Below are 11,688 nucleotides of genomic sequence, written 5' to 3'. Positions count from 1 at the left end.
AGATAGTGAAAATCTCAAGTGGATTGCTTGGGGACTGAAGGTAGGCACGGGAAGTGGTCGAACCAGTATAAATCGAATTTGCAATTCTCTCTTCCCTTATCTCATTTATTTTATTGCAATTGATTCTGTCTTACACGTTTAAAGAATATCGATTAAATTGATTGCTGCTTATTCTGCATTTTAAATCTATTATATATCATTTAAAGAGGAGATTAAAACTTGTTAGTCAAAAATTTTTATAACTTAATTCACCCCCCCCCTCTTAAGTTATTGAGGTCACTTGTCCAACAAGTTATTATACATATACACACACACACACACACACACACACACACACACACACACACACACATATATATATATATATATATATATATATATATATATGTATGTATGTATTCATTTAAGTGATGGTGCCTTGTTTGGTGAATGTATATCGTAAAAAATTTAATTTCATTTTTCATACGCAAATTAACGGAGTTTTCAATTAAAAAATTGAAATTTTCGCGATTTAGAGTGGTGATATCGTAGCGACGAGATGAGTTGTTACATGCTTCATCTCTATTATTGGTGGTGGTGTTTGTGCTTGATCTGGTTGCTTTTGCTCTCACTGTTGCAGAGCATAGAAGGAATACTGTGAGTCCACTTTCTTCTTCTCTTTCTTTCTTTGCCTATTTTTTGGGTTTCTATTTTCCTTAGAGTTTGCTTTTGCTATGATCTTATGATGTTTACTTCTATTTTAGTACTTTGGATTTAGTTATCTAAGTTTGAATGGGGAAACAAAGAGCAATTATAATATTCAATTGATTTTTTTGGATTAGTTATTATGATTAATCTTGGTAGAGGTTGAGAACGATAATATTAATTTATTTTAGTATGAAAAGATTAGGTGGTTCGGTGCTTGTTTATTATGTTCTCTCTTTGTTAAGTTTTCCTTGACTTCATACTTCATATGTAAGGAAGGTATGAAAATGAAACATTGTTGTAAAAAATGTAAATTATAGTTTTGTATTATTAATTTAGATAGATGTACATGATTTGATGATGTCACGACTAAATTTTAATTTCAACTCTGTATGTATAGTTCATTTTTTTTGTAATAATAAGTAGAAATTCTTATTTGATATGCTTTCTAGATATATCACTTTTTTTTAATTATTGTTAAATAGTGAAATGGATAAATCTGCATCATGGACGCTTAAGATTAGAATACATAATTCATGTAGGAAATTTAAATTGAAATATTACTTTTTGGCTTAAATACTTCTTTTTAAGAAAGACTTAAATATGTTTGCATATTTTATATTGTCTTTCTCACCTCTCATATAAAGATGTCTACTAAAAACACTAAATAAACTTGAAAAAAACCAGGTCTTTATTTGTAAGAACTTATTTATAGTTTATTTAAATTTATTTTATGAAATAAGCATTTGTGTAAGTGGTTGAAAGGTATGTGCTTGAAAAGAGACATGATTAAAAGGAGATTGGGAATGCTATAAATCAAAACAAAATGACTAAGGAAGATGCAATCAATGTTCTGTCAAAGTTTGGTAATGTAGGACACTACTGTCACTACATCTCAAAGATACTTTGTTACTCTACTTGAAGTTAATCATATTACTCGATTATTAGTATAGCACTAATAGCTAAGGCATTTTTACTCTTAACAAATCATATGCAAACACTTAAGACTATTTAAAAAAGTTACTGAATGAGAATGATATACAGGGATTCTCAAATCAGGGGAAGTTTCACTACTGGAAAAGGCCTTCTGCAATGGTTGTAACGTTTATTCAAAGACAGTTTTGAACCGTCTTTGAAGCCAAAGTCGTTGAAAGTCTTGACTTTCAACGAAGGTTCCATAAAAATACGTCTTAGAAAAGGATACCCTTTTAAGACAATTGTTAGCTAAAAACTATCTTAGAAAGTACACATTCTAAGACAATTCTAAATCATTTTAAAAAAAAGTTAAAATTAGTAAGGATTAAAAACCGTCTTAGAAAGTAGTTAAGACGATTTTTCAGATAACCGTCTTAGAATCTTTACTAATTTTAATTTTTTTAAATGATTCTAAGACGGTTCTTTTAGAATGTCTTTATTAAAAAAGAAAAAAAGTTAAAAGATTTGAGGATTCTAAGACGGTTTTCCCAAAAACCGTCTTAGAAGGGTACTGTTCTAAGATGGTTTTTCTAAGAACCGTCTTAGAATCTATTTTTTTTAAAAAAATTAAAATAATAAAATATTATCATTAAAAAAATGAACATCTTATACCAGCAAGGATCTGATTAAAATTAAATTACTAATTTCACCTATAGTGGTTCAAAGCACATGTAACATCAAAGTACAAGTTTCATTAGTTGGGATTAGTTTCTAATGTATAATACATATAGTTTGGATTATGTTAAAAAAATGGTGCTACTTCCAAAGAAATTGCTTTCTACTATTGTTGTGAATGCAAACATAATATGGTTTTGAGAAAAAAAAAATTATACACATTAACTAATAATGGACAAAAAATATAGTCACTAATCAGTCCAATGAAGACTTCTGACCTCTTATAAACCAATATTTCTACAATGGTTTCTTACCAATTCAAATTTGTAAGATTTTAATCAGGTGGCATTTGACTCAGATTCTTCATTTTCTTTTCTTTTTAAAAGAACTCATGTCAAACATAACTTTAAGGATATTTAAAAAATAGGAGTAGCCTTTTTTTTTGTTAAGAATAAGCTAAAAAAGCATAACTCCATAGAAACTATTTGGATATTAAGGAGAAAAGAAACAAAAAAAAAAGAACGACGTTAAAAGCTACCTTAGTAATTAATATACATACCTATTGGCCTTCAAATCATACTCTGTAAGGGAATGTTGAATTCAATCCTAATTTTCTAGCCAACTTCTGAGCTAAGGTACGACTTCCAGTCAGAAGAATTACAGAATCTTGATTTCCAATGTAGCAAGAATAATGCACATGATTATGTTAACTAGTCCTAAAAAAGCATATGTATGAGCCTTGATGTAGCTCCATGTAGAGCTTGTAGGCCTTGGATCTTCTTCATCAATGAGGCCCTTTGCTTCTTGAAGATCAATGATAGCGAAATGGGGAAGAAGAAAAGGTGATTGGAGACACAAAATTTATCTCAAATGAGGTTTGAACATTAAAGTGTAATTTCACAAATGATCAAAGTTGAAAAAATGCACACACAAGACCTCTATTTATAGCCTAAGTGTCACACAAAATTATAGGGGAATTCACTTGAATTTGAATTTGAATTTGTGGAGCCAAATTTGGAGCCAAAATTTCACTAATTATGATTAGTGAATTTTAGCTATGGTTCAACCCACTAATCTAAGATCAAGTCCAAGATTCTTCACTAAGTGTACTTAGGTGTCATGAGGCATGTAAAGCATGAAGGATATGCACAAAGTGTGACTATATGATGTGGCAATGGGGTGTAACAAGAAAATGCTCACCTCCCTCTTAGGCTGGACCAAAATTTAATTGGATTGGGCTTCTCCCAATTCAATTAAATTTCTCTCCCAACACACACATCAAATAGTGCACTTAATGCATGTGAAATTACAAAACTACCTTTAATACAAAAACTAGTCTAGGTGCTCGAAAATATAAGGGCTGAAAAATCCTACATTACTAGGGTACCCTCCCTACACTATGGAGCCCTAAATGCAAGGCCCAAAAATAATGAAACCCTAATTTAATATGTTCAAAGATAAGTGGGCTCATACTTAGCCCATGAGCCCAAAATCTACCCTAAGACTCATGAGAACTCTAGGGCCCTCTCCTGCATCTTTGGTCTAATCTTCTTGGAGCCTTCTATCCAATACCCTTGGGGGGTAGAATTGCATCGTCCCCTCCCCCTTGAAAAAGATTTGACCTCAAATCCAGAGGTTCTTGAAACTCTTGGCTTCTTCCCTCAACACATGTAAAAAGAATAAAAACATATATATTAGTGGTGTTGGGTATGTTAGAGTAGGGTAAGGTCTGAAAACCTCTTTCTTGGGCATTTTCCTATGAGAGAACATGGTTCCTCACCAACTCAATGAGTGGTGCTACAAGTATAGAAAAATATAGGACAAACCTTTTGTAAAAGTTTGTTAAGTCATAGGAGCCTCAAATTTCCCTTATACTTGGTGGAGTGGGCCACTCAGGAATGACCTTTATTCTCTTAGGGTCCATGGGAACCTCTTGATCACTATTTAAAAAATTAAGGAAAGTAATGCAATAAAATATACCTTTTTCTGTATTTTCATATTGATTATTCCTGCCAAAAAGTACAACAAACTTAAGGTGTCCCATATGAGCACCTAGGTTTGTATTGAAACCAAAAATAACAACAAACCTACCTATGAGTCCCTATGTATGTGAATCATGAAGATGTTGGATGCATGGGTGATTTTACAAAAAAGGGTTGCACCACTTAACACATTCATCATACCACCTATGTTAGGGATTTGGTGCCTCATAATACTTATTTTGGGCACCAACAAATCATAAGGATTTAAGCTCTTACGAACCAAACCCTAATCCAACAACTCCTTTACTTGAGGAATAACCTTAAGCTCAAGAGCTATGATAGTGCTAACAAGTGTTCTTTTACAAAGGAGAAGATGTGGAGGTTGTCTAAGAAGGGAAGTTTCTTTAATGTTTATCTTTATTGCAAAATTACTTTCCTTCTTAGCTAACCTCTTAGAAGAGACACTTACCTCCTTGCACTCCTCATCAACCATTAAAGGTTGTTCTTCTTTTCTTTTTCTATTCTTTTCTTCATCCCATTTGAGTTTTATTAGTATTTGATCCTTAGCTACTGGTGAAGGTGTTTGAGGATGCAACATAAATTTAATTCCAAGATAGGTGAGGGTAATCTCATTAGTTAGGCCATTGTAAATGATCTTCCTATCAAATTTCCATGGCCTTCTTAAAAGAATATGCCCTGCCTCCATGGGAACTATATCACAATTAACTTCATCCTTATATGTCCCAATTAAAAAAGGTACCTTCACTTGTTGGTTAACTATCATTTCCCCTTGTTCATTGAGCCATTGAAGTTTATAAGGTTTTGGGTGGGGAATGATAGTGAGGTTCAACTTGGAAACTAATCTTGTGCTACAACAATTGCATCAAGATCCACTATCCACAATGAGAGAACAAGTTTTATCTAAAATTTTGCATCTTGTATGAAAGATGTTTTCTCTTTGGGATTGAGATAGATCACAAGATTGACCTCCAAGGAGCCTTTTAACCATTAGGAGGTCACCTTCTTCATGGGAGTAGACTTCCTCACTAGACTCTTCACCCTTTACTTCATCTTCACTTCCACTAGAAGAAGAGGAAGAAGTAGTCTCCTCTTGACTACTATATATGTCTTGATCCTCATAATCATGGTTTTCTTTGTGGGGCATTGAGAGACAATGTGACCTCTCCCAAGACATTTGAAGCATTTAATGTTGCTAGTCCTTGCTGGGGAACTAGTCTTAGGGGTAGATTTCTCTATGGTCTTACCCTTATCTTCCTTGGGTTTTGAAGGTGTAGCCCCCAAAATTCCTTGGGCTTGGTCTTTCCTTGTATAAGAGTGAAAGCCATAAGATTTTGAAGAAAGCTTTCTTTTAAGTTGTTGCTCCACTCTTATACAAAGTTGGACTAGCTCATTTAGGTCCCTATATGGAAGGATTTCAACCTTGTCCCTCACTTCCATATTAAGCCCACTAAGGAACCTAGCTATGCTTGTTCTTTCCTCATCCCTAAGTCCAACTCTTAAAAGGAGTAGTTCCATTTGTTGTCTATATTCTTCAACACTCATACTCCCTTGTCTAAGCCTTTGGAGCTTGTCCATAAGCTCCCTTTCATAGTAGGAGGGAATATGTCTCTTCCTAAAGGCACTCTTAAGATCATTCCAATACTCTACTAGAGGATCCCCATGAATCATTCCTTCCCTAACAAGGGAAGTCTACCAATAGAGGGCATACCCTTGAAAGCTAAGGGTAGCCAATGAAACTTTTCTCTCTTTGCTAATATGATGGCAAGCAAAGAGTTGTTCAACCTTTATTTTCCAATCTAGGTAGGCCTCAACAATATCTTTTCCATGGAAATATGTGAGGCTAATGTTAACCTCTTGAGGCTTTCTATCCTTTTCTCTTCTTCGGGAGTGATGTTTAGTATGTGATCTATGGCGCCCCCTATAATAGTCGCTTACTATAGGAGGCATGTTTTTCTCTTTTCGTTTCTTTCATTATTTTTCTTTTTTCTTCCTCTCTTATTTTCTCTCTTTCATCTTGACTTATTTCTTCCACCCTTTTTTTCCTTTTTCTTTTCTCTCTTGTTTTTTATATCCACAATTTAAGGGATCTCAACTCATTTAATATCTTATACAAGGGGTCCTTAGGAGTAGAACCCTCACCATTAACACTAGATGAAGAATGAAGACTCATGTTGGTTCCTAAGTTATGGTTCTTTCTTGTTGGGGGTTTGAAAACAAAAGGTAAAAGAAACTATGGTTGAAACTAGCGGAAATAAATACTAAAAGAGGTGTGAAAGATAAGGTAAAATCTAATTGGTAAAAAGCAAGCTATCTAGGTGGTTTGACAATGGAAGGTAAAGGAAATTTAAAGCAAGCTAGACGGTTTCCTATGTGAAGGCTTGGATGACCCTTTGAAGGCCCCAATTAGCTCTGCACAGTTTACACTAAGTTATTACATACAAATAGAGGTTTGGGTGGTCTCTGGGAGACTCCCAATACACCCCTGAAGAATGTCCAAATACAAGAAATTGCAATTGAAAAAAAAAATCAGCACTCAATTGTTCTATTACAACAAATTTAACAAAGCAATTAAGGTTTTCAAATTTATCTTCAATGCTTGCTTGTTTTCTCAACTGTTTCACTCAAAATTTGGTGAGGCTTTGGTAGCTTCAAATCCAATGGTGCTCCTAGGATGGTTAACCTCCAAGACTAAAAATATTCCTTCAAGCAACACACCAATTTCCGCTTCCAATCCTTATTGTAGGCAACACTTAAACACACAAAAAAGAAGAAGACAAGCAAGAAACCAAAAGATGAAATGAAAGCTAAACCAAAAGGAAATTTAACATGACATTAATTCAATGAGATTCAAGAAAAAATAAAGCAAAAAGACAACACCACAAGCCAAGGTGGAACACAAAGGAAGTCCTATAATGGCACTAGATTAGATTGACAAATTAAAAACAAGACTCAAAGCAAAATTCTAGTTATGTCAATTTAGCAACACATCTAAAAGATGAAAAACTCCAAGGAGTCAAATAGGCTTGCAATACAACTCAAAATAGTGAACAATTTTCAAGCAAATCAAGCATACACATTTTTTTTTTGTTCTGGACGTGTATTTTGATGTTAATCTTTATCACATTTTCTTGCTCATTTCTTTTTCATTTTTGTTCATTCTTTTTCCATTGTTTTTGTCCAGATGTCTATTTTATCCAGTTAAAATTTCAGCTAAAAACTCCAAGTATTCAATCCATGATGGAGTTAAGAAGGCAGTGTGTTAAAACTGACAACAACCAAATTTTCAACCTAAAAATAAAGAGTAGTGTTTATGTTGCTTAAGGCTTGGATAGTTATAATTTGTGTTTGCTTATGCTCAATTGTCTTGAATAACACAATTCATGAGAGCTTAAGACTTATTTTGATTCACAAATCCATCCAAAACTCAACACCACAACTCAATTTCTTCAAAGGCATCATATAGGAAACTTAGAAAACAAAAAAAAGTTCAACAACAAGACTACTTCTAGGAATTGATTTAGAACATGTTATGAACTAAATAACATGCATGAAGTAGACTCAAAATTCAAATGATGGGCTAAGAATTTCAAGAATAAATGAACAAATGTATCTAGAATTCAATCAACAAAATCAAAATTCAACACAAACTTAGAACATAATGTGACAATTATTGTAACTAAACATGACACTAAGACAACATGAATGAAGTGATTTACACTTAGATTTTTGTATTTTCTTTTCTAATCAATATTTTGCAAGAAAATTTAGATCTAAAGGTTCAGCACAAGACGATTATGACTGAAAAATGATAGAACCTAAAATCAACACTAAAACATGATTCAATAGTAGATCTATAAAATTTGAACCATAGAAATACAAGAACAAGTGTAAATCTAAGACTTGATCGGTTTATTTTTTGAATCTACTCTAAATAGCACCAAACCACAAGACAATGGAGGAGACATATGGAGAAGAAGATGAAGAGGAAGGAATTAAAGTGAATTGACCGAACAAAAAGATAGAGGAAGCAAAAGAACATCACCTAGATGAAGATGCTTTTGATACCACATGATGTAACTCCATGTAGAGCTTGTAGGCCTTGGATCTTCTTCATTAATGGAGTCCTTTGCTTCTTGAAAATAAATAGTAGTGGAATGGGGAATGAGGAAAGGTGATTGGAGACGCCATTTCAAGGAAAAGATGAGTCAAGAACAAGCTCACCACCATAGGAAGCCATGAATAAGAGCTTGAAGGTAGGAGAAGATGAGTGGAGGGAGAGGGAGACACAAAATTTATGCCTCAAATGAGGTCTGAAATTTGAAGTGTAATTTCTCAAATGATGAAAGTTGAAAAAATGCACACACAAGGCCTCTATTTATAGCCTAAGTGCCACACAAAATTGGAGGGAAATTTGAATTTCTATTCAAATTTCACTTGAATTTGAATTTGAATTTGTGGAGCCAAATTTTGAGCCAAAATTTCACTAATTATGATTAGTGAATTTCAGCTATGGTTCAGCCCACTAATCCAAGATCAAGTCCAAGATTCTCCACTAAGTGTGCTTAAGTGTCATGAGGCATGTAAAGCACGAAGGACATGCACAAAGTGTGACTATATGATGTTGCAATGTAGTGTAGCAAGAAAATGCTCACCTCCCCCTTAGGCCCAAAATTTAATTGGATTGGGCTTCTCCCAATTCAATTAAATTTCTCTCCCAACACACACATCAGATAGTGCACTTAATGCATGTGAAATTATAAAATTATCCCTAATACAAAAACTAGTCTAGGCCTTAAAATACAAGGGATGAAAAATCCTACATTACTAGGGTACCCTCCCTACATTATGGAGTCCTAAATAGAAGGCCCAAAAATAATGAAACCCTAATCTAATATGTACAAAGATAAGTGGGCTCATACTTAGCCCATGAGCCCAAAATCTACCCTAAGGCTCATGAGAATCCTAAGGCCTTCTCTTGTATCTCTGGCCCAATCTTCTTGGAGTCTTCTATCCAATACCCTTGGGGGGTAGGATTGCATCAAGCCTTAAAGTTCAAGTGACTAAATAAATCAAGAGGAGAAGAAAAGGTCTTTTTGGTTAGAGTTACCTATAAATTAAGACCTTAACTCCAGTTTTTATCAGTGATCCAACAACAAGAAATGTAGGCACTTACAGGTTGAGCATATCATAATCCAGTATGTTACCAACAAATGTAGGTCAGTGATAACATTGTTTAGTTAAACTACAATCAGCATAGACAAGCTAAGTTGATTATGACTTTTGATCCTTTTAATTTTCATTTTCCAAGACTAACTTAGAAAAGGCAAACTACAAGGCATTTATGAAGGAATTACTTGCTACAAACATCCCACTTGCGAACACCAACTAGCTTTGCATGAAGTTCCTCTTGTACATCGCTCCGGTTTAAGTAGTTTGTAACCTTGTCATCTTCACACACATGTATGCTCTCCTTTGCTTCCTCTCATGCCATGATATAAGGCAAGAATTTTAATGAACAAGCCAAACTTGAGAAGCACTGATCTGAAGTAAATTAGTTTATGAAAGTAATGTGATGGAAATTGGAGAAGCCTGAGAAGGGGGGGGGGTCCAAAAGAGAAGACTCACTTGGGATTGAGGACCAATAACTTTGGATTGTGATAACACTGAGGAAATGCAAACAACAAGTGTGACATCATATTTGTCAACAAATTATTGGTTTCTCTGCTCACTTGGCTCATAACCTTTGAACAAAGAGGTGAAACCAAGTCCCTATAGTACTCACTCACATACCTAGAATAGTAACATACTTTGGTGAACATGTTGTAGGTTGAGTCTAACATTATTCCATGAGACCAGAAGAATTCCATAATAATAATAATAATAATAATAATAGTCTACAATTTGAATTCTGAACCACCCAATAATTAAAAAATAAAAATCCATTTCTTATTTGAAAAGATAACTATAAGCATAAAACACTAGCTTTTGAGTTTTGACCATCATCAACATTATAGGAACAATGCACTAGTTGAAGCATCTTTATTCCTATGCCTACAAAATTTACACTAGTCCACCTAAAAAAAGAAGAATTGAACTTAATGTTCCAACCAGCTCTGAAATGTTATAACATGTTGGACAAACCTACAATCACTTTAATCATTTCTAATCTTCTGCATAACAACAAAATTTTGGCTCACACACCATAAAGATTGGTAACTAAATAGTGAAAAATGTCTCTCATAAGAACCCCTTATGCGTCCACCTTGTTTGATCCCAAAAAGAAGCATACATCATTAGGCTTAGTGAATGAAGACACAATCACAGGCTTAGTGAACCCCTTATATATTTTACTCATGTAAATTACTTTTTCTTCAACATGTAGAAATGTAGAAATGTTCTTTTTTTTTTTTAAATCTTCCCGGTAAAAGAATACTATACAAATTTAGGCCAAGTTTTAACTTTTATGTAAATTCCATCTTCTCCTTCATGAGAATAAGTGGAAAAGATCCTAAAAGATGATAATTTTACTCCAAAGCACTAAATGATTACAAGTGAAATAATTGAAATTAGGTCTTAGAGAGAAACCAAACTACATAAGTAATGACATAATGGACTTGTAGAGAACTTATTTATGTAGCCTTCATAACAACTACTTATCAAACATAATTTGTTTTACACTTTCCCCTTGATATAAGAATTGTTAAAACTTAAAATAAAGAGCAAATGATATAATTAGGATACATGATTCTTCTCAACAAACAGAAGAACCTGCAGTTGTATATCTGCTAAGACATGTGTGCACTATCATAAGGTTTATGGATACATATGTCTTGCAATAAAGAATAAGACCATAACTTCCCAATTCTCTAGAATTTTCTGATAAAGTTAGATATTCAAAAAAGTACTTTTGGGGTGACACACATGAAGAAGTCGAGAGAGCATGACCAAGATAAGTAGCATACCAATAGCTCCTCATGAAAACAAAAGTATGCAAGCATGCTGACCAAGACAATTACTGATACATCCTGCCATATCCTACATAGTACATTATGATTAGGAAGGAAGTCAACAATTGCCTAGTGAATTATCACAAGTTTGTATACCTGACAAAGCAGTTGCCTAATAATACCTTACTGGTATAAATATATCTTATTATGGTCTTATTTAGACATACAACTGAGCTTTCTCTGATACTCTATAACTTCAAGTTTGTAACATAGGCTAGCAGCCAATTACATAAGGATTAGTCTTTTTGACTAGTTCGGTGAATCTCAGGTTTTCCTCCACAATTTGGAGCAATTTATCATGATTAACTACAATAGTTTTTCAAGGTTGAATATGTAAATTAACTTGCAGCTAATGAAACCTAGCAACCAAAGAAGTGAACTATGCAATATTACTATTATGCCTT

At 33.7% G+C, this 11,688-nt stretch overlaps 1 pseudogene; it reads right to left on the bottom strand.

Moving 5' to 3' along the window:
- Positions 1-2,833: 2,833 nt before the first annotated feature.
- On the bottom strand, positions 2,834-10,135 carry LOC114403166 (annotated as a pseudogene).
- Positions 10,136-11,688: the final 1,553 nt, after the last annotated feature.

The sequence above is a fragment of the Glycine soja genome, chromosome 20 (assembly GCF_004193775.1).
Source record: "Glycine soja cultivar W05 chromosome 20, ASM419377v2, whole genome shotgun sequence".
In the NCBI taxonomy this organism is placed as follows: Eukaryota; Viridiplantae; Streptophyta; class Magnoliopsida; order Fabales; family Fabaceae; genus Glycine; species Glycine soja.
Note: the sequence above shows the minus strand (reverse complement) of the source record. Positions and strands in the feature narration are given on the sequence as shown.